This window comes from Dendrobates tinctorius, unplaced genomic scaffold (genome assembly GCF_039654945.1).
Source record: "Dendrobates tinctorius isolate UK_male_01 unplaced genomic scaffold, ASM3965494v1 ptg000158l, whole genome shotgun sequence".
Taxonomy (NCBI): domain Eukaryota; kingdom Metazoa; phylum Chordata; class Amphibia; order Anura; family Dendrobatidae; genus Dendrobates; species Dendrobates tinctorius.
In genome coordinates this window covers 11,468,502-11,492,667 of record NW_027361825.1, presented here as the reverse complement: position 1 = coordinate 11,492,667, position 24,166 = coordinate 11,468,502, and the positions used below count along the sequence as shown (strand labels likewise).

The 24,166-nt window shown below is 44.2% G+C and overlaps 1 long non-coding RNA gene across 1 annotated transcript in view; it reads right to left on the bottom strand.

Moving 5' to 3' along the window:
• Positions 1-335: 335 nt before the first annotated feature.
• Positions 336-24,166, bottom strand: part of LOC141051843 (uncharacterized) — a 35,753-nt gene continuing 11,922 nt past the window's right edge. The window contains exons 2-3 of the long non-coding RNA XR_012220703.1: positions 6,932-7,256; positions 336-618 (exon numbers count right to left, since the gene is read on the bottom strand). This is a non-coding gene — a long non-coding RNA (uncharacterized lncRNA). The remainder of the gene's footprint in view (positions 619-6,931; positions 7,257-24,166) is intronic.

Genomic DNA, 24,166 nt, shown 5'->3' with positions numbered 1-24,166 from the left:
AACCGCACGGAAAAATCTGCACCGTCTACACAGCGTTTTTTTTTTTCCATTCATTTTTTTATTGTACTGTACACCGCAGCTAAAACTGCTGCGGGTCCGCAGCGGCCAAATCCGCTGCGGAACCGCAGCAGAATCCGCAGCGTGTGCACACAGCCTTACCTGGCTCCGCAGAGGTGACAGCCTTCGAGACTAAAAGATCTATGTTCGATAGAAAACCTTATTTAATGTAATTTTCTGACAATATTTCCCCCCTTCTCCGCAGACCCCATATCATTGCTAATAATGCTATGTGCTTGTGTGAGTCATCATCCAATACAAAGCAGTAGACTTCCAGGTTTAGTGAACCATACATAACGTCTTTAATATATACATATATATCAGAATATAAAATAATTATTACACACGTGTATATTACAAACATTATTACAAAAAAAAAAAACATAAAATAATCCAAACACATGCTACATAAATACATAGATATAAGTTATTGACAAATTTTACATTCTGCTGGCCACAATAAGCAGCAAAGGTGCGATGCTCTGCGGGCTATCATAGACATCTGGACAGGGCAATGTTCTTCAGTGTTGGTGTCTTCTAGTCCGAGAGTCTCTAGATTTCCTAGAAAAACAAAAGAGAAGACCATGTTTAGGAATATATTTCAGTAGGTAATGTTTGTCGAAATTGTTGAAATAGCCCTGCTGTTTTTGAGACCATAACCATCCCCATTTTACTCTCCATAATTGGGCACAAGCAAGCGGAATTGCAGAATTTTTGGAAGGTTACTGGCAGATTTAGTCCTGGAGATTTACCTGTTCTAACAGGAGCCATTACCTTTTTCTGAAAAGTCGTAAAGTATGGCATACTGTAGGTTACCAAAAGTGGAGCCGGTGTGGGGCAATGGGGCATTTGTCGAGGGTGCCACCTAGACACTTTGCTGGGCCGGGGTACTTAGATATTGGATGACGGCAGTACATTGAATCTTTTGCCCCCTGGGGTAACAGTATTCTGATCTGAGGTCACCATAGGCCAATGAAGCTGTTCTGCAAATAGTGTTTTTGAAAAATCTCCTGCTGTTTCGTGTACACCGCTCCTATGCAGATCTGCTCATCTCCATCTTCCCCCCCTCACGCATAAACTAAAATAGGCAGCCGATGAGGGAGTATAACATGACTGCGGGATCAAACAGAAGGGTCTAATATTTTTGCAGATGTAAAAACAAGAGCCTTAGTGGAAAGTCCTTGCACCCCTCAACGCTATAATATAAATTAGGTCGCTCTTCTAATTTGCTGCTTCTTCCCGTCTCACATTTTTCCAAACCTCTGAAGTTGTCGACCACAAGCTTCCTGCAGTCACCCTACTGTAACTATAAGCCTAATTGCAAAAAGCCGCAAAGCCGTCTCTCACGTTGCTCACAGCATAGGCGGTTCTGTCAAGTGATACAGAAAATGTAATGCCCTTCTGAGTTCCAAAATAAGCCTCACCTATTGGTGCAGTAGTTTATACTTCAGAACTGGGCTCCCTACTGCAGGAGCAAAGCAAAGGGGGGCATAGAAGTAGCAGTTGCACTTGGAACTAGTCCCTGGGGGGCCCAAAGGGTTTGCTGCCATATGGTCGGCCAGCATTATAAATGGCATGTGGTAGGTAGGGACCCTATTAAGGATTTTGCATTGGGGCCTGGGTTTTGTCTCCGTCCGTCTCGCACTATAACTGTTGCAGCTATTTCAGCCATTTTAGAGGGAGCAGTTTAATTTCTTTGGTCATTATTTTGCTCTCGCCCTTTACACAACCATCCAGAATCATCCATGTGGGGTTTCTTTTGCATATGTCGCACCCCTTAGAGCGTCTTTTCCTTGGGCAATAATGTTAAAAAGTGGGATGCTTGGGGAGTATTCTCCTGCTTTTTTTCCTTTTTGAATGTCTCTCAATGTAAAAGGAAAAAGTTTCACTAAAGTAGAAGCGGCCACATGACGGCCCACGTGCACCGTAAGAGGAAGTCATTACAGATCTCCGCAGAGGTTATTTACTCTGCACCATAAAAAAAACACAGACAGAAAAAGTACAAAAATTACCACCTATCATTGTCTGTGCATATGACCAAAGGACGCCAGTACTAACCCCCTCATCGGCACGTGCACAGAGATGGAGCCTAGTATCGATTGTACACAATACAATAATATTGCATCATGGTTGAGGCCGCTGGCCGGGATACATGGTGGCACGCAACACAAACAGGCAAAGGGTGAGGTGTTTTCTTGTTCTCGATTTCACAGGTTCAGGAAAATAAATCAAAAAGTTGAATTTGAAGTTGAGCGACGGAAAAATCCGCAGCATGTGCACAGCGTTTTTTGTTTTTCATAGAATATAATGGTACTGTACAATGCAGCTATTTCTGCTGCGGATCCGCAGGGCCAAATCCGCTGCGGATCCAGCAGAATCCGCAGCGTGTGCACACACCCTTATAGTGCATGGATTAAATACCGTATGAGACCAAAGAGACCTTGGAGGCATGGGGGGGTTCTGTAGTTTTCCCTTGAGTATCGCCAAACATGGCTTCCTCCTCAGAAGCTGGGAAGTTTGTTTCCATGCCTTAAATATCTTCCTCATTGCCTTAAATGGCGTCCTCAAGGGCAATCTTTAGTGTGTTGCCATGTGTTAAAGGACCTACCACTCTATTCAAACTAAGGGCAGCATGAATCAGAGCCTGACTGCATTATGCACATACATGGGAGAGATCTGTCAATCAATGAATTGAATAGTTGGTTTCCTTTAAATGGCTTCCTCAGGGGTTTCTAGTTGTGTGTTTCAATGTAAATAGCCACATCATGATTGAAAAACTCAATCATCTGCATGAACAGTGAGGCTTGGATCTAGTGTGGAGGCATGGAGTTAATTTCAAGTGTACATGGCATCAAAAAAACTCAAGAGTGACAGTGAGCCCCGTTCTCCCACTTCCCATATCACCCTTAAATTACTAAGGGCTGACCATCTGGACACTCAGTGGCAGGTGTTAGGAAGGGGACCATCAATCAGTTATATCAACCATAAGGCCGTGACTGATTGAGGGCTCCCCTTTCAGTAACTGTAAAAATGTGTTCACGCGTAGATTTATTTCATAGCATATCTGAAGTAAAATTTGCATATATTGCATAAAGATTTTGCTCTGTCGCAAATTTTACCCTTTTGATAAGAAATTCAATACAAAGACATCTCTTAACAAGTATGGATAAGCAAGTATAACGATAGCCTATGCGACTAGTGCTGTGTTGTAAGAGTGGTGGGGCTCCAGAATTATTTTCTCTAGCGGGTTCGAAGTATTCCAGTCTAATACTGCGTAGTACAACTATACTCAGTGGTTAGCAAGCCTTTTACATACACATTCTAAATTTATGTTAGACACTTGCTAGCCCTCAGGACACTTGTATGAGGTGAGTACTTTTTGCTACCATGTACATGTTACGGTGTGGGAAATAAAGGAGGGACCTGGAGGTGGACCCTCTGGGTCACGGCTCCAGAGCCCCCGAGGGCGAGCTGACCAGGTGAAACCCACCCCCTATACAGGGAGCGTTAGGAGCAGGCCCCCGAGGGATGGAACTGTAACAGCCGGAGCCAAAGGGACGACCAGGGCTAGAAATATGAGAGTCTGTGGCGCACGGAGGGACTGCAGGAACTAGGGAGAATAGAGACAAGCAGGACCGGGAGCATTAGAGGCAGATGGAGGCTGGTGACTGTGGGGGAGAGAGGAAGGAGAGCCAGGTACGGACAACACACAGAGAGGCCGGACGGATAGCAGAGGGTAACGGACCAGAGATGCACTAAGGACAAGACAGAGACACTGGACAAGGCAGGTGGGGCCACGGAGCAGAGAAGCTACCGGGGCAGTGCAAACAGGACAGAAGGATAGAGCAGAGGATACAGGGACCTGAGAGGAGCGGAAACGCTAGAGCAGTAACAGCGTCACCACAGAAGATAATCAGGCATCTTACCTGACAAGATGCCTTGCTGAAATAGCCGGTGGGCGCCGCCATGTTGTGGGCGGAGCCACTGCGTCACTGCCCCCAGAGGTCCGGACGCCAAGGGAATAGACCGGCGCAGGCGTGCAGGAACGACGACGGGGAGTCCGGATGCTGGAGCAGGGACGCGACGTGGAGCAGGAGCGCGCCGGGAGGCGTGCAGGAGAGCAGCGGGGCCACGCTGGTAAGTATGGCCGGTAGGGGGCATGACAGTACACTTGTAACACTGGACACCATGTCTCCATAATAGATCCCTGCCTCCATGTTCATACAGGTGATATGTTTTTTATTCATTGTGATGTGGATATTTAAGACATGGGAACACACTACCTGTTGCCCCTGAGGAAGCAAAATGGGGAAAAACTCCTGGTGTACTTATTGAGCTCCGATCCACCTAGGTTCCCTTTGGTCTTTTATGGTATTTAACCCTTACACTTTGTTGCCGGACGTTGGATGTCACATTATTCTTGTTACTGGTATGCTACTAGCTCTACATACAGTATTTATAGGCTTTGAAGCAATAATTGAGAAGTGGGGTAGGGAGAGTTAATGGCACAATTAATCCCGTTACAGTAAGTTTTTCTGATCAATTTATATTCTTTTTTGCATTGCATTTTCCTTATAGACTGTAAGCTTGCGAGCAGGGCCCTCATTCCTCTTGGTATCTGTTATGACCTATGTGATTATTGTTATGCTGTAATGTCTATCGTCTGTACAAGTCCCCTCTATAATGTAAAGTGCTGCGGAATATGTTGGCGCTATAGAAATAAAATTATTATTTATTATTATTATTTATTATTATTGTATAATTGCACTTTTTGTCATATGTTACTTATTTTCTATACTTGACAGGGCCACCATTCGTTCTGGCCACTTATCATGGTGAGGTGTTCTAAGCTTTGTGTATAGCACATTGGATCTTTTAACGAGTTTGAAAGAACCCGGCATTATATGCGGGGGGCCATTGACTGGGCAACAAAGGGGAGAGTGGGGTTTTTTATCCTTCCTATTTTCCTGGGGCAAAAAGCAGAAGGGGTTAACAGTTTTCTTACCTTTAGAGTTTGGTGTTTTCATTGGCTGGGAATCTCCTTCCGGTTCTGGGGGAGGGCCCGAAGCGATTATAAATTGAGGGGTAGGAGGGTCTCCAGCCTCTTTGACCCAGGACTCCAAGAGCAGCCCACCCTCCCTCCCTCGGTTTGGTAATGGAATTTCGTTGAAGATGAAAGTCGCAGCAGTGGCGGAAGAGCAAGACTGGGTACATGTGCCGGGAGTCCGGTGACATAACCCCACAATCTTCCGATGGTTAAATTTTGAGAGCTGCGACCATACCCCTCCAACAATGGGTGTGATAATAGAAGAGAGCGGTTGTTTAAATGGCTACGCTCCTATAAAAGGTTTTCTTTCGCTAATTTTGTGTAAAGAGTGCTTTCTTTGCAATGGGAAAATGGGAAGGAAGGTATTATAATGTTTGGACAGTCTTACAGGATTTGTGTTATTTCTTTACGTCAGATGTGCACACTGCAGTCATGGAGTGGGCTCAGGAGCTGTGTTACACAGCTGGCACCCGCTCCTGATCTCTGCGATCAGAGCAGCTCCGATCACAGCAGTTCAACCTGTGCTACTGTCAATTTTTACAACTGCTTTTTTGGAGGCTGAAAATTGGTAAAGCGAAAGATGTCTCTCTGAACACCCATTAGACTCCCCGCAATATTATTGTGATGAGCCAATGGTATTTTATGTGCAGCTAGGGGAACCATTACAGACGCTACCCTGTCTACTCTGGTTGTGTCTGATCTTCTTAGGAGGTCTGTGGTTTTCACAATTCTGCAATATACAACATTATTGCTGTCTACCGTACAAATCATCACAAGTTCAAGTCCACTAGTGGGACCAATAAAAAAAATGCAAGAAAAAAAAGAAGCATATTTAAATGTACTGTGTATATTTTTAAAAACTATAATAGTTCATATAATGTACTTCTCCCAAAAAAATACAAAAAACTTAAATAAAAAAAATACATATTTGGTATCGCCATGTGCTTGTCAAAATAATAAAATATTGTATTGTTCATACCATACGATGAAAACAAGAACATATAATAAATATATAAATAAAAATGGCAGCATTTCTGTTTTTTTGGTCACTTTGCCTCCCCCCCCAAAAAAGGAAAGCGATCAGATAGTTTTATGGGCCCCGAAATGTTAATAACAAAGACTAATGCTACTCTTACAGCAAAAAAAAAACTGATACAACTCTACTGACCAAAAATGAAAAATTATGGCTTTTTGGAAGGCGAGGAGGAAAAATCAAAAGCAAAGAAGGACGCACTGGGACTGGGACTGGGTCCACATAAACCTAATCTTTTTTCCTATATATGGTTATGTACAGTATTGCGCCTTTGTGTTATAAGCATTCACAGTTCTTTTCTTTCGCTCTTATATAATTATGCCGACATTAGCATATAGGAAGTTGGTGTTTCGCCCATTGTTATATATAGATACAGCCTCCGGTGCTCTGTATGTTTGTATCCACCCATGCACACAAGTCACTACTATCTGGTGTTGGTTTGTTATTCTCGTATCTGTGACTTATTATTATTTTGTCTAGTGTAATATTATAATGGGGTACAGTATCTGTGCACACTCTGGGGGGGCTCATAATACAACCGGTGGGCGGCTTGTATGGCGGTTCCTTGCCTGTTAAACGTGGAGGATGTTGCAGCCATTGCATGGATATAATTGCTCTCTTTATTATGGGGCTTAAGGCTTTGTTTCCTAAAAGCTAATTGACCCTCTATCCGTACGGAAACAAGTGGCATAAACGGCTTTATGTAACCAAATATTGTTCTTGTGCCTCGGGGGGCCGATTCGGCTGTTCTGTAGTAACAAGATCCTCAGAGAAATAAAGCAGCGCACTCTCACCTGCTCCTGCAGTTTTTTCCTCCTGGGTGGCATGACTTGGAAATTGAGCCTCTGAGCAATACGTGTGGTGACCCCAAGGCGAACATCGGTGGTGACCGCCCGCCATCCCATCACCCGTCCACACGTCGGGCACATCAGCTGCCCCCCTGCATTATTCTTCCCTCCGGCATGGGTCACCAGGCATATTCTACAGTAACTGTGTCCGCACTCTGTAGTCACCGGGTCCTCGAAGTAGCCACCGCATAGCGAGCACACGGAGCCATCCTGCAGCTCTTTGACAGGGCCTCCGGAAGACATGATGTATGTGATGCCTATTCTCTCTCACCTGCAGAGTTAATAATAACAGATTTGTAAATATATAGGTACGTGTGTCCGCCCCGCCAGGCCGAGAGAGGCGGGGAGTTATGTGGTTTGGCAAGTTTGCCTGTTGTGCGCGATTCTGGGAAGTGCCCTCAGGGCCTGTATGTCACCTGCCTGTGATGTAATGAAGAGTTAACATACTATATATAGCTGGGAGCAAACAAAGGGTTAACCAGGGCTTGTAATGTTTACAAAGGAGCATATAACATAGTGGATGAGTACTCATTGGTAACGGATGAAGACGACAACTGCGGACAGCGGAGTTGGAATGGAAATGTCAATATCAGACTGTTCCGGAAGGCGTAGCAAAACTAGAGAAATCTAGAAAATTGCAGGATTCGGCCAGGACAGTGGTCGTGGCCGAGGACACAAGGGCCTTGGTGTCCTGGCTTCCTCCCACAGAAAAATTGTCCGCTTCTGCCAGCGTACATGTATGGGGTTCTGCTTCACCGTCAGGGATTCCACAGCGGTGTTGCACAGTTCCTGTACACTCAATTTTGGTGCATAGGGTGGAAAGAACGGACCCAGATACCGGTTCAAATGCTAAACAAACGATTTTACTTTTCTCTTCAATGGTCCCGGGCACATCAGTAACATTACAGTCCACACAGCGTTCCTCCTGCACTTTTCCTTTCCTCCATACTTTGTCCTCGTGCACATCACGGGGTAGTAGCACCCTAGGCGGTACCGCAGCATCACTTCTGTAGGACCTCAAGATATAGGGGATCCCGTTCATCCGTTTCGCCCTGAACTTACAAGCTTCAGCCCTATTTAAGATCAGCCACATTGTGAACATTCTGCGCCCTGCACAACTCTTGGGGTGCTTAGGTCTCATCCAGCACCTGTCTGACTGTGCCCGCGCACTTTTTCTTCTTAAAGAATGTTACATCCCTGCTATGTCGTCCTGGGCCTAGAGCCCTTGTGGACATGTCGGGCGTGCTTGCCCATTGTAACCTATCCCTATATCCTACACTCACTTATCACATAGCAGCTCCTCCTACAATTAACCCTCTGTGAACTTCCTACAAGATATACCTACAAGGCCCACTAGTATGCCCCCATCTAGTGGCCCACAACAGAACTACATTTACCCGTATCTTTGGGAACGTTATACTAATAGTGCCCTCCACTAATGTCCCCAAAGGATGCACTAGCTTATCCTAACCTGTACATAAATATGCAGAACATTATACAACACGATATATTACAACCTTTACAGCATGGTAACACATATATGATGTGGCAGTACCAATCAGACAAACAATGGTAATACACTTATAAGTGAAGCAGCACCATAGAATAATTACATATATACATTATTTCAACATATTTACATTAGGACTTCTTAAAGAGGGGTAACATGAAAGGGCATCTGCCTTCAATCCCCTTCATTCCCCTTTCCTTGAATTTGGACGTCCCTGACCAAACAAAGCCACTTTATTACACATACAATAATGCACCGCAGTCCATGCTCATAGGGTACAAACCTGGCTCACAGTCCTCCAGGTTAAAGGGGTTGTCCGGGCTTTTCACATAATCTCAGTACATATCTGGGCTGCAGAATTATGACAATAAGTAATTTACTTTCTGTCACTAGTTTGCACGGTTTTCTAGATATTCTGAACAGAACATCCAAGGGGGAGGGGTGTTATGGCATTGAAATGAGAACTAGTCGTAACCTCCTACTCTACTCCAAACCTGCCCTCTATAGCAACAACCCCATCCTCCATAGCTACAGGCCCTCCCCGTCCACATGAAGCAGCCCTCATCACACAGTAACAAATTCTTCCCCTCCAGCAGCCTCAGTGCAGAGAGCAGAGAGCTGCCACTCCCCCAGACACACACTGAACAGTTATCTATGGAAAGTAAAACTAGTGAGGAGGAGTGAAAATCGTCCTGTATTCTGGGCCACTCCATGATTACAATACATAACTCATTATCAGTGATTCCTTCCCTCACTGTCCTAGGCTGCTGGCAGCAGTGAGAACAGACTGTGTGATGGCCAGTGATGGGGGTCTGCAGCTTCTAATCTGCACAGGGGATGGCAGTCACTGATGTAATCTGTTGTGTGACAAAGCCTCTGCTGTGTCGAATGAGACAGCTCTGTGTCACTGATGTCTTCACACAGCAGCAGATTTGGTGCAGTGTATGTGCGAAGCTCCACCAAACTCCTAGCAAGCTCCAGTGACCAGCACCACCCACTGACCACTCATTGGCTGGCAGTAAACTGCACCAGCACTCATCTTTATCATTACTCCAGAATTGGAAAGAACACAGCAGTGATCCTGTGTTTGTGAAAGCAGCACAATACATACATACATACATACATACACCCCCCAACACTTCACACTGTTACAGCTGCTGATTGGACAGGCTGCTCCCATCAGTATTTGGGTCATTAGAGACACAGTGCTCACACATACACTGCACAAAGCTGCTGCTGTGTGAAGACATCAGTGACACAGAGCTGTCTCATTCACACAGCAGAGGCTTTGTCACAGAACACATTACATCAGTGACTGCCATCCCCTGTGCAGATTAGAAGCTGCAGACCCCCATCACTGGCCATCACACAGTCTGTTCTCACTGTTGCCAGCAGCCTGGGACAGTGAGGGAAGGAATTACTGATAATGAGTTATGTATTGTAATCATGGAGTGTCCCAGAATACAGGACGATTTTCCTTCCTCACAAGATTCACTTTCCATAGATAACTGTTCAGTGTGTGTCTGGGGGAGGAGCAGCTCTCTGCTCTCTGCACTGAGGCTGCTGGAGGGGAAGAATTAGTCACTGTGTGTGATGAGGGCTTCTTCATGTGGACGGGGAGGGCCTGTAGCTATGGAGGGTGGGGTTATTGCTATAGAGGGCATGTTTGGAGTAGAGTAGGAGGTTACGACTAGTTCTCATTTCAATGCCATAACACCCCCCCCTTGGACGTTCTGTTCAGAATATCTAGAAAACCGTGCAAACTAGTGACAGAAAGTAAATTACTTATTGTAATAATTCTGCAGGAGGCCATCGGGTAGGGTAGGAAAGTGCGGCCACACCCCCCCGAGGATGCGCTGAAAGGCGACAGCGGCTGAGTAAGGGGGCGATGAGCGGGACCATTCCTCAGGGGTAAGGCTCACCCTCTCTGGAGGCAAGAAATTGGTCGCGCCCGTGCCGGGCCCGCTGACGGCTTTGGCTGACGCTCCTCCCTCGGATGTCAGCTCCGCTGGCTTCTGCTCTTCTGGCTGCAGTCCCTCCAGGGTGGATGCCGTTTCCGGTCCCCGATGAGTCAACGACGAGGGTTCTGGAACACAGGGTGACTACTTTCCTGTGGTCATTTCACAGTACTGCACTCCCTCTTCTGTCTTTCCCTGCTGTTACCTTTCTAACCTGTCAATCTCTGTCACTAGTGCACAATCCGTCCCCTCCTTCTGCCAGTCACGTCTGTCCGTCAAGTCACCTTCCCCACACATGAGCTGTGCCGCGCCGCAGTGGAATCCCTGACGGTGAACCAGGACCCCAAACAGGTACGTGGGCAGAAGCTGACAATTTTTCTGTGGGAGGAGGCCAGGACACCAAGGCCCTTGTGTCCTCGGCCACGACTACTGTCCTGGCCGAATTCTACAAAACTACCATTCTAAAATAAACTCTTTACTGAATGATAACTTGATAAAGGGTTATATACAAGGAATAGCGGCTACAAAGTCTTACAGACTTTTCCTTTACAACTTGATGCATTATCCACACAGTTTTCTTCCTTAATAGTTTACTTCAGGGATCTCTATGTCCACTGTTTCTTCCTACTTCACCACAACCCAGCTTTAATACTACAGTCCTGATCCACAAGTGTCATCCTCTTGTTCTGTTGTTCCATGTCTTCTTTCCACTACTGGTGAGCTGGCACTCTTCACTCGTCCCACATACTCAGTCCTGCTTTGGCCTGTTACCTTCCAGTGCTGTAAGCTTGGGGTCTGGTAGCTAGGCATTGTCTCCTAGTACACATCTCTGGAAGGCTCCACTGTCTCTCTGTCACGTATGCTCAGGATCTCTCTATCCCTTCTGTTCAGTCTCCTCTCATTTAGGGTCATCCTAGAACGTGGCACTGTTCACCCTGGACCTTTTTGCTCTGCTCACTCAGCACTCCAGGCCCTATTTGCCTCTCTATAAGGAAGTTCCCCACTGTCTTCCCACATAGCCCCTCCCATTCTGGGCTAGTCCCAAACATAAACTCTAACCGTTCCTACAGTCAAGCTGCACAGTTTATTAACACACTACACAATTCACAATACACAAAACAGTTCATATTACATATTATATCACACAACATTGAAAATGATTTCTTAAAGGGGGAAACGTGCGCAGCATGTCCATATACACTACCGTTCAAAAGTTTGGGGTCACCCAGATAATTTAGTGTTCTCCATGAAAACTCATACTTTTATTAATCAAATGAGTTGCCAAATGAATTTAAAATCTAGTCCAGACATTGACAAGGCTTGAAAAAAAAGATTTTTATTTGAAATAATAATTTTCTCCTTCAAACTTTGCTTTTGTCAAAGAATGCTCCCTTTGCAGAAATTACAGCATTGCAGACCTTTGGCATTTTAGCAGTTCATTTGCTGAGGTAATCTGGAGAAATTTCACCCCATGCTTCCAGAACCCCCTCCCACAAGTTTGTTTGGCTTGATGGGCACTTTTTGCGTACCATAAGGTCAAGCTGCTCCCACCACAGCTCACTGGGGTTGAGATCTGGTGACTGCACTGGCCACTCCATTACAGATAGAATACCAGCTGCCTGCTTCTTCTCTATATAGTTCTTGCATAATTTGGAGGTGTGCTATGGGTTATTGTCCTGTTGTAGGATGAAATTGGCTCCAATCAAGCGCTGTCCACAGGGTATGGTATGGCATGGCGTTGCAAAATGGAGTGATAGCCTTCCTTATTCAAAATCCCTTTTACCTTGTACAAATCTCCCACTTTACCAGCACCAAAGCAACCCCAGACCATCATTTTACCTCCACCATGCTTGACAGATGGCGTCAGGCACTCTTCCAGCATCTTTTCAGATGTGCTGCGTCTCATAAATGTTCTTCTGTGTGAACCAAACACCTCAAACTTGGATTCCTCTGTCCATAACACTTTTTTCCAATCTTCCTCTGTCCAATGTCTGTGTTCTTTTTCCCATATTAATCTTTTCCTTTTATTAACCAGTCTCAGATATGGTTTTTTCTTTGCCACTCTGCCCTGAAGGCCAGCATCCCGGAGTCGTCTCTTCACTGTAGAGGTTGACACTGGCGTTTTGCGTGTACTATTTAATGAAGCTGCCAGTTGAGGCCCTGTGAGGCATAGATTTCTCAAACTACAGACTCTAATGTACTTGTCTTGTTGCTCAGTTGTGCAACGAGGCCTCCCACTTCTTTCTACTCTGGTTAGAGCCTTTTTGTGCTCTCCTCTGATGGGAGTAGTACACACCACTGTAGGAAATCTTCAGTTTCTTGGAAATTTCTCTCATGGAATAGCCTTCATTTCTAAGAACAAGAATAGACTGTCGAGTTTCACATGAAAGTTCTTTTATTCTGGCCATTTTGAGTTTAATGGAACAAGCAAATGTAATGCTTCAGATTCTCAACTAGTTCAAAGCAAGGTCAGGTTTACTGTTTCTCTAATCAGCCAAACTGTTTTCAGCTGTGCTAACATACTTGCACAAGTGTTTTCAATGGTATTCTAACCATCCATTAGCCTTCTTACACAGTTAGCAAACACAAAGTACCATAACAACACTGGAGTGATGGTTGTTGGAAATGGCCCTCTTTACACCTACACCTTTATGAAGATATTGCATTAACCCCTTTCCTACATTAGACGTACTATTCCGTCCATGTGCCCTGGGACCTAATTCCCAAGGACAGAATAGTACGTCTAGCGCGATCTGCGGCTCTCACGGGGGCAGCGCAGCTGATCGCTGCTGGGTGTCAGCTGATTATCACAGCTGACACCCGGCACTATGTGTCAGGGGCGGTCACGGACCGCCTCCGACACAATAACCCCTGGCACACTGCGATCAAACACGATCGCAGTGTACCGGGGGTTTAGGGAAGCATCGGGAGGGAGGGGGCTCCCTCCGTGCTTCCCTGAGACCCCCGCAGCAGCGCGATGTGCAGCGCTGCTGCGGGGGTCTCCTTCCCTGCAGGTTCCCGAATCCAAAATGGCGGCGGGGACCTTCGTGGGCCTGCAGGGAGCTGGCTTCCTCACTGCCTGCAAAGCGCCGGCATGAGGAAGCCTGCAGCACTGCCTGTGACAGATCGCTGATCTGTCACAGCGATCTGTCACGTGACAGATCAGCGATCTGTCACATGACAGTTATTTCCCCCCTGAGACATTGTAATAAAGTTAAAAAAAGTGTAAAAATAATTTATAAAAAAATCGCTAAATAAATGAATAAAAAAAATATTCCCTAATAAATAAAAACAAAACAATAAAAGTACACATATTTGGTATCACCGCGTCCGTAACGACCTGCCTTATAAAACTGTCCCACTAGTTAACCCCTTTATTGAACCACTTAAAAAATAAAAATAAAAGACGAAGCAAAAAATAAAGCTTTATCATCATACCGTTGAACGAAAAGTGCAATAACGCGCGATCAAAAAGATGGATGTGGTGCCCCTGAAGCTCAGTCGCCACAGAGGTACTGCACCTCCTCCTGAGGTGTGGTATCCCACCATCCAGGTAAGGTTGAGACTCCTGACCACGCTCCAACACCTGCACCCCACTCCACAAAGTAGTGTAGCAAAGCACCTTCGTCGGCTCCCTGCTTGGAGTATAGCAAAGCACCCATTGGTGGCTCCCTGCTTGGAACACGAAACGTGCTGGGAGGTGGGTGGAGTTAGATTACATTACAAGGAGCAGGAAGCGTTTAGGACGAGAGTTCAGTTGAGTTGAGTTGGTGAGAGAGTTGGAGAGAAGATCCCTGGAGAGAGGAATAGATGGATGGAGGTGCTGCAGCAGATCCCAGTGATCTGGGTCTGCTGGCACGGGAAAGGAAGAGAGAGAGCAACATAGACTGGAAGCCTGATTCTCCATAAGAAAGAAAGACTAGTACAGAACGCGAGGAGTAAAAGGGAACAGAGGACGTGGGTTAGAAGAGAACCCTTTCTAGAAGTTCCAAGCGCAAGGTCGGGGCCCGGTCCCCGAGATTGTATGGATACTAATGGTCCTGCAGCAGACACTGGAGGAATAGAAGTTGTCACCACTTTATTCCCACACAAGACTTGGGGGCACAACAGCAACGTGAGTGAGCCGAGACTTAGTAGCAAGGAGTCCCCAAAGCAGGCTACAGCTGTCTGCCATACAAGTAGAGTTCATAGGAACATCTGACAGGAGGAACTCCAGTGTAACTCAGAACTGAGAGTACTTCACTATAGGCGCAAAAGGGAGACGTTCAGAAAAGGCACATATGTTGGCGGAGTGTTGGAACGGAGTACTTCATCTTGCCTGGAAGTTGACTGAGTTCCTGACCCGAAGGACATGGCACGGATGCGGGCACCAGTATGCATAACAGACTGTGAGTAAAGCTTTGGAACTACATGCCCTGGTGTCCTCTGCTTATTCCTGCGCCAACACCCTCAGCACTGCTACATCTCTGTGCCTGACACTACACAATCTACGTCTCTCCCCTATCTCTTCACCTACACTGCCCTGGGACTACTGCCCTACCTGTGGAGGGCCACAACATCATTGCTGCACTACACCATCTGTCCCAGAGGATCTGCTCGCAGTGTCGGCTTAACACCTTTCTTGCCGAACACCACAGGTGGCGTCACAAATCATTTAATGAACACTTCTGCTATTTACAATGGGCGCCCAGGGCCATGGACCGGGTCATAGCTACCGTGACAACGACCCCACTCGTGGAGATCTGCGGGCCCGGTACCGAGTACCCCGCCGCCCTGGGTGTGAGGGCGACCCATCTGCATGGTCTCTTTTGGGCAGGTTTTCACCCAATATCCATAAACCTAGTAACTGATTAATTGCTGTGGTGTGTGAGGTGTGTGATGTAAGGGAATATAACCCTGAGACTCCATTCTAACCAGAGTTTGGGGATAATCGGCAGTAATCTACACTGGTGCCATTTATGCAAGCCGAATATTCATTCTTCCAAATGGGAAGGGACCTATCTATCAGTCTACAGCGGACTAGACAGCAGCCTAAGAGCTAAGGATGATGTGATCATGGAAGACGTACGATTAGGTCATCTTATTGGGGCCATTATAGGTGAGGGATTACTCACTCTCCTACTGTTTCTACCATATATCTGATGTAACCTACAGAAAATGCGAACACAATGTGAAACATCTGAAATTCTGCCCAGTTACCAGAACAAGTGACTACATGAAGCAGCTGTGGGCATGGTGCCATGTGCCCTGTGCGTTCTGTGGCTTATTTTACTGTTTCTTCCAATTAAAGAAATGTTGAAGAGAAATTGTCTTTTTCCTTTTAAGGATTTTATAGAATATGTACCGTGCAGCACAACGGATGAGTTTTTTTCTAGCCGAGACCCATAGGCTAGACTGAGACAGGTACATGAACCTGGTAACACATTTTTCTTAAAGGGGTCCTGCCATTTTTTTTTTAACCTCATGTAAATGCCGCTGTTCTCCTGAATCCGGCAATGTTTTTCTTTTCTTCCTGCCCCTCTCCATTACTGACATTTAGCCTCTTCCTCCCTGTATGTAAATTGTGGTGTTCAAAACGATTCCCACAGAGAAGAGTTGTGGGCCACTCCCATTTGGCTAAAAAGACTAGATTTATATACAGGGAAGAGGAGGCCATATCTCAGGAATGGCGAGGTGCAGAAATAAGAGAAAAACATCGCCGGATTCAGGAGAACAGCGGCATTTACACCAATAAAAAAACAAACAAATTTACGGTTATTAACACAAGTGTAAAATGAAGTTACTAGGCTTCATTACAAATCTGAAACCATTTGCTCCAGCTATGTATAAAACCAGTGCAGGTCACTATCACTTTCCTGGCATTTTCTCTGTAGTGGGCAGTTTCTATACGGCATAGGATTAGAATGCATAGAAAGAGCCAACTGCAGCTACATCTCCCTCCTCCCTTTTTTAATTACTCAAATAATACTGTAATATCCCAGTGGGACTGAGCTTTCTGATCATTTCAAAGAACATCATGGCAGCAAGCAGCAACTACAGGCTTCTAGGTGGTAAAGAAGATGCTACACCCGATAGAAAATGCTTCTTATATTAATGCAAAAAAGCCTGATAATTATTGATCAGCTGTAAGGCAGAAACATGAAGCTGAAAGCACACATCAGCAAAATTGAGACCTGACACAACCACGGTGCAAAATGACAGATGTGCCGCAGGGTCTGGAGGGGACAGCAATATCTGAGGTGGACAACAGCTGCAGAATAGTATGTGGCCTAAGTCCAGGAAACTTATCGGGATGAGCAGAAACAATGAAGTTTTGTTTATTGCAATTAGTGAATGATTTCGATGTTCCTGAGTACTGGATGTAGTTTGTAAATCCTGTTTGTTTTTGCCAACTTTCTGCGTCACCTGGCCTAAGGATTGACGTGGGCAGAAATGAAGCATCCAGGGGTCAACCTGATAAAGAGAATGATGATAGCAGCGGAGGAAGAGTGAGCTGATCTTGTAGGAGGCAGTGACCTGTATATCCAGCTCTACCGTTCCACACTGCACCATCCACGTGTTATGGTGGTTGCACATCTTAGAAAAATTGGGGCCTTAAGCTAACTACAGAAATCGAGGCGAAAAAAGTGTTGACAGTTTTTATATACGATGAGTGAATTACATAAATCTTTACAGAGAAAAAAAAAGAAAAATGTCGACATATAGTGTAAAAAGTGCCCCCTGACCCCAGTCACATATATGAGACATACAGCTGTTTGTGAGCTCCCACTTGCAGCTTATACAGTTGGCCTTCTTTGGATCACCTGTTTTGTCTTGGAGAAATATCTGTAAGTCTCCTTCATTAGGGTGGATTTTCGATGTTTGAATTAGCAGAAGTGAAAGGCTTGTCCAAACACATGGTGGGTACAGTCAGTGCGGCCCTAGGCGCTGCGCGTCACGCTATAGTGCCTCTCTAACAGGCTTATTTTCAATACCCTCTTTATTAGGCTCCTTTGTATTACCGGTACTTGGTTTGTTTATTTTCCTTTTGTTTCATTTTAGACCAACCTGGAGTTGTCGATCACAGGCCGTGATCACCAGTATACAGATTGTTCACGCTTGCTGACTGGTTTACAGAAACCGATGAGTTCTGACAGGAGCAGAAAGATTGTTAGTATGATCGTTCCGACCTCATACTGTGTCGTTTTATTGGTAACATGTCTTCTGTTACACCGGGCGATGAGCTGCCGATAACGATGATTTTTATGCCGGAATATTCACACCTCTAACACAATACTGAACTTTGAAAACTGACAAACTGAGCTCAACAAACCCACTGAGCACTCCTGTCCCACAGGTAAACACCTCCATTGTCCCATGGTGCCTGTCTGCACACTCAGCTCTGCTGTATCAAGGTTCCTGCCTGCAAACATTGCTCTACTGTTTCAAAGCACCCGTCCGTTGACTTCGCTCTATTGTTCCTAGCAGCACACTTTTCTCTACTTTTCCAAAGCATCTGTCCATACACTCGGCTCTGCATTACCAAAGAGCCTGGCTACATATCCAGTTACACTATTCCATGTGCCATTCACTCAGCATATTCAGTTCAATTGTTCCATGTAACTCCACAAGCTCTCCAGCACATCCAGCTCCACTGATCCACGTGCCATCCAGCATCTGAAGGTCCATTGTTTCATTCTACTCCACCTTGCGTCCAGCATATCCATCTCTGCTGTTCCATATTGCTAAAGGCGCTGATATGCAAATCCATCTCTGCTGTTCCATGTGGTGTCTGGCTAATCTAACTGCGCTGTATGTTACTGCACCAACCAGAGGCACCACACAACACAATTTTTCAGAAGCTTTATTGGAAGCCAACTCTAGAAGCCAACTAGTAAAGTGTAATTAGTTTCCACTGTGTATGGACACAAAGTATGGAAATTAAACATCTGCTTAAAGTAGTCATCATCCACTTGGGAGACCCATGTAGCAAAGAGGAATTTAACGAGGCCATTGTATGCCGAAAGTGCTTTGGGGACATGGATATATCTAGGCACGTTTTAAGGTCCTGAATAATGTACATGGCTATGCTTTTTGGCATCGCATAGAGATAACGGTATATGTGTGGCAGTACCAGTCAGCGGGTGGAAGTATTTATACACCCGGTATGCACGGAATCCATCTTGTCAATACTTCCCTGAGAACTAGAATGTGGCCTTTACTTGGGAAGACGCTTAGGGCAAAAACACATTTCTGAATTTTTCAAAAATATTCCTTTTAATCCAGATTTACACGTTTTGATATTTGTCCATTATGACTTGATTTTCGACGCAAAAATAAGAAGGAAACCCATTTAACCCCATCCCGACATGGTACCTAGTAGTGCGTCTAATGTCGGGTGTAGGTGTTGTAGGGATTCACTCTCTCACATATGCATTAGGGAGCGTTCACACAGGCAATGTAATTTGGTCCAAACAGGTGCAATTTTATTGCTTTCATAAAACTCCAAAGGAGTCAAAATAAAAAAGCCTCTTCTGGGCACAAAGGTATAACAGTAAATAAACAATTCATGTAGCAGTGAGCATATGTCTGTGCAGGCTCACCAAAACAGATTACAGCCCTTTCATACACAGAAAAGGTCCTTTCCCACCGGTCTCTGTATCCTCTTCAGCCTGAACTACAGCAGATTCCAGCACCAACAGAAGTATTAAACTCCATGCACAGTTCACACTGAACAGCCTCCAGGCAGTTCCAACACACAGAATACTCAGTTTTACTAGCTGACCAATGAAGTCTTCATTCGGAGAGAGATTCTGGCATGGCTTACATTTTGGCTGGTCACTCACCAGCAGCACACTTGACACTTGATCCAGGACTCGACTAACACAAAAGGGGAAAACAGCAAAATTGCATTTTTTTTCACTCGCTCCTGTTTCAGTATATTTTATGATAAAATGTATTGTGCCAGTCAAATTTACACCTTGTCCAGCAAAAAAAAAAAGACCTCATACATCTATGTTGGCATAAAACAAAAAAAATTATGACTTTTGGAAAAAGGGGAGGAAAAAACAATAGTGCAAAAAAAAGGAAAACTGGCCCAATCATAAAGGGGTTAAGAATTACCATCGCCTCCTATCACTTAATCCTTGCCATCATCTTTGACCCATTCTGAGGGTTATATTTTTTGTAACTTTAAGTGAAGGGTTAAAAACCTAATTGTTAAATGAAAGGGGTAATGGTTGCGGAAAAGGTGAAAACGTGGCTGACGCTGACCCAGGAAGCAGGGGGTTACTGGGCTTTGAGAGAAACACTTGATGTACGTTCTACATTACATCTATACTATTTCTCTGTCATAGGCATCTGCCGTACCACAGAATTATCGAGGATTTGCTTGCTCTTTGTTTCCATAGAAATCCTTTGTAGGGTGTCCTTCCCCCTCCTGGCAGCTGTTATCACCCTCTACTATTCCCCTGTCACCTGTTACAGCACCACGCATTTCTCAAACTCAGTCTAATTGATCAGAATCTGTGTGTAACGCACCAAGAATGCTTCATGTCCTGCGCTGCATTTACACGGGCGGCCTTTATAGGCCACAAGCACCTAGAAAGATTGTTCAGGCCGACACATTTATACATCTACTACAAATTCTCTATTGAGTTCAAAGGTAGAACTGATAAATACCAGAGACACACGTTTCAATATATGTCCAAAACCCACATAAGAAAATAGAGGTGCTAATATCTCCAAAAATAGCCATTATAACACTAAAATACATAACAGAGTTAATCAGTGAGGAACATTAAAACCATGATCAGAAAGCAAAGAACAAATCAATTAGTAAAGTGCGAGAGCATCCAGTAAATAAGTGCGTAAAGATAAGTAATCCCTAATGCATAAGGTTCGCCCCAGCATGTGTTTCGCCCTGCTTCATCAGAGGCTTGTCAGGGGAGGGCGAAACGCAGTGTTTGGGTGCAGGGTCACCCGCTAACAAGCCATTAAATGTTGTAAGTAAATGAATAATTTACTTTGATTACCTTTCTGTTTAACTTTTGGGTATCTGATTACTACAATGGTGCTATATAAATAATAATTTTCCTGGACTTTTCATTACGCTCAGTCTCATTAGATTCTCATTGCCTGGACTTCTCATTCACAGTTACACAGGCATTACCTGTTATATCCTCCATTTACAGGTGTTACCTGTTATATTATCTAATTTTGCACATATAGCTGCACATGGACCTTATCTGTTATATTTGCACTTTATATATTGAGGATTACCTATCTTTTGCACGTACAGTATATTTACTGGATATTCATGCGATTTACTAATTGACTTGTTCTCTGTCCTCTGGTTTTAATGTGCCTCTCTGATTAACTCTATTATGTATTTTATTTCTCTTGATTTCTGATAAAGATGACTATTTTTGGAGATATCAGAGCCTCTACAGGGTGGGCCATTTATATGGATACACCTAAATAAAATGGGAATCTTTGGTGATATCAACTTCCTGTTTGTGGCACATTAGTATAGGGGAGGGGATAACTCTTCAAGATGGGTGGTGACCATGGCGGCCATTTTGAAGTCGGCCATTTTGGATCCAAATTAATTTTTTTTCAATCGGAAGAGGGTCATGTGACACATCAAACTTATTGAGAATTTCACAAGAAAAACAATGGTGTGCTTAGTTTTAAGAAAAATTTATTCTTTCATGAGCTATTTACAAGTTTCTCTTTGTTTACAGCCATTGACATGTCGCAGAGGTTAACACGTGAGGAGTGGATAGAAATTGTGTTGGTGTCTGGTGAACGCAGTACCCGGGTCATTGCAGCAGATTTCATTGCAAAACACCCTACACAAGAAAACTGTCACCATTCCCATTTTATTTAGGTGTATCCATATAAATGGCCCACCCAAAAAAGTTTTCCTCATCACTGAACATAATGTTCTGTGTAAACTGAGGGTCCTGTTCCAGTTTTTGTTTTGCCCATTCTGCAAATTCAGCTCGCCGATCTGGGTCACCAACCATTCCCATTTTATTTAGGTGTATCCATATAAATGGCCCACCCTGTATTTTCTTGTTTGTGTCTTCATCATATTTATATGCACATGCTCCAAGGTCCTTTACCATGGACTATAATCAGCTCCTTGCGCTCCTCCTATGCTACAGAGGCAAAATTACCTCTGCACGCTGCACTGGAAAGCACACAGTTAAGGCTAGCGGCTCAGCCATGCTGCTAGCCCGAACTGTCTATCATTAGGAGCGCACCGCTCCCGGCAAACAGGAAGCCAAGAGGCAGAGGAGCAGTGTACTCCTGAATAGGATCCAGAGACCCATTAACTTTTCTAACGTTTTGATCCAGATGACAGGATCCCTTTTCAATGTTATACCCTAGCTTACAATGTTAGTTTTGTACACATGTATACTGCTTTCATACTTTTCTACCGTATTTGCACTCCCCCCGTACATTTGTATAGATCTTATATGCAGGAGCGAGAGCCGTGCTTTCTACTGCACCCCCCCTATAAAAGTCATCATAGAATAATGATGTAACATCCTGGAACTCTATAAAATCCTGTTTATGGGATTTACACCCCAGGTATAATTATCTTGTCAATAAAATCTCATTATGATGATGTCAGCGCTAATTAAGTTCTGCGCTCACACTTCCTGAACATAGAAAACATTCTGTCTCCCTTAATCCAATGTGTGTGCGCCACCACAACCTGCTAGATTGTTTACCAATTATTGGGTTGATCTTCATCCTGAAAACCTGGTTTGGGGCTGCATGCCTAATCAGTGCTACACACTTATCTGCTTATCAGTGCACACCCAGAAAGGGTGACACCCGCAATACAACAATCACAAGGTGATCAAGCCTTGGGGTTAGGGACAGACACTTTCCTGTATGGTCTCGGAGATGGTGTTGCAATAGTGACACTGTGGTGATCAAGATCTTTTGGGGGTGAATATGCTGATTGATATCCATACACTATGCTGAAATAATAACACCACACTTTGGATAAATGATACCACCATACAGTGCTTAAATAAAGCCATTCTGTGCCAAAATAATACCACCATACAGTGCTTAAATAATAACATCATACAGTGCTATGCATCACAATACCACTATACAATGCTTAAATAATATCACCACACAGTGACTAAACAATACCACCATAGAGTGCTCATATAATAGTAGCCAACAATGCTTATATAATACCTATCATATAATACCTAAACAATACCACCACACATTACCTAAAATACCGTAATACAGTGCTTTTACACTACCATCATATAGTACTTAAATAATAATAACACCTTATAGTGCTAAATAATACCACCATTTGACGCCTAAATAATACCGCCTTACAGTGCTTAAATAATAGCACCTTATAGTACTAAACAATACCACCATTCAATGCCTAAATAATACCACCATACAGTGCTTAAATAATACTATCGTACAGTAAAAAAAAATTAAAAATAAATAATACCCTAAAGTGCTTCAAATATATTACTATACAATGCCTAAACAATAGCACCCATGCTTAAATAATGACACTATATAACGACCCAATAACTTCTCCATATAAAGTGCCTTGCGAAAGTATTCAGCCCTCGGGAACTTTTCAACCTTTTCCCACATATCATGCTTCAAACATAAAGATACCAAATGTAAATTTTTGGTGAAGAATCAACAACAAGTGGGACACAATTGTGAAGTTGAATGAAATTTATTGGCTATTTTAAATTTTTGTGGAAATTCAAAACTGAAAAGTGGGACGTGCAATATTATTCGGCCCCTTTACTTTCAGTGCAGCAAACTCACCCCAGAAGTTCATTGTGGATCTCTGAATGATCCAATGTTGTCCTAAATGACTAATGATGATAAATATAATCTACCTGTGTGTAATCAAGTCTCCGTATAAATGCACCTGCTCTGTGATAGACTCAGGGTTCTGTTTGATGCAAAGGGAGCATCATGAAGGCCAAGGAACACACCAGGCAGGTCCGTGATACTGTTGTGGAGAAGTTTAAAACCGGATTTCGATACAAAATGATTTCCAAAACTTTAAACATCCCAAGGAGCACTGTGCAAGCAATCATATTGAAGTGGAAGGAGTATCATACCACTGCAAATCTACCAAGACCCGGCCGTCCCTCTAAATTTTCATCTCAAACAAGGAGACGACTGATCAGAGATGCAGCCAAGAGACCCATGATCACTCTGGATGAACTGCAGAGATCTACAGCTGAGATGGGACAGTCTGTCAATAGGACAACAATCAGTCGTACACTGCACAAATCTGGCCTTTAAGGAAGAGTGGTAAGAAGAAAGCCTTTTCTCAAAGATATCCATGAAAAGTGTAATTTAAAATTTGCAACAAGCCACCTGGGATACACACCAAACATGTGGAAGAAGGTGCTCTGGTCAGATGAAACCAAAATCCAACTTTTTGGCAACAATGCCAAACGATATGTTTGGTGTAAAGGCAACACAGCTCATCACCCTGAACACACCATCCCCACTGTCAAACATGGTGGTGGCAGCATCATGGCTTGGGCCTGCTTTTCTTCAGCAGGGACAGGGAAGATGGTTAAAATTGATGGGAAGATGGATGGAGCCAAAAACAGGACCATTCTTGAAGAAAACCTGTTGGAGTCTGCAAAAGACCTGAGACTGGGACGGAGATTTGTCTTCCAACAAGACAGTGATCACTAG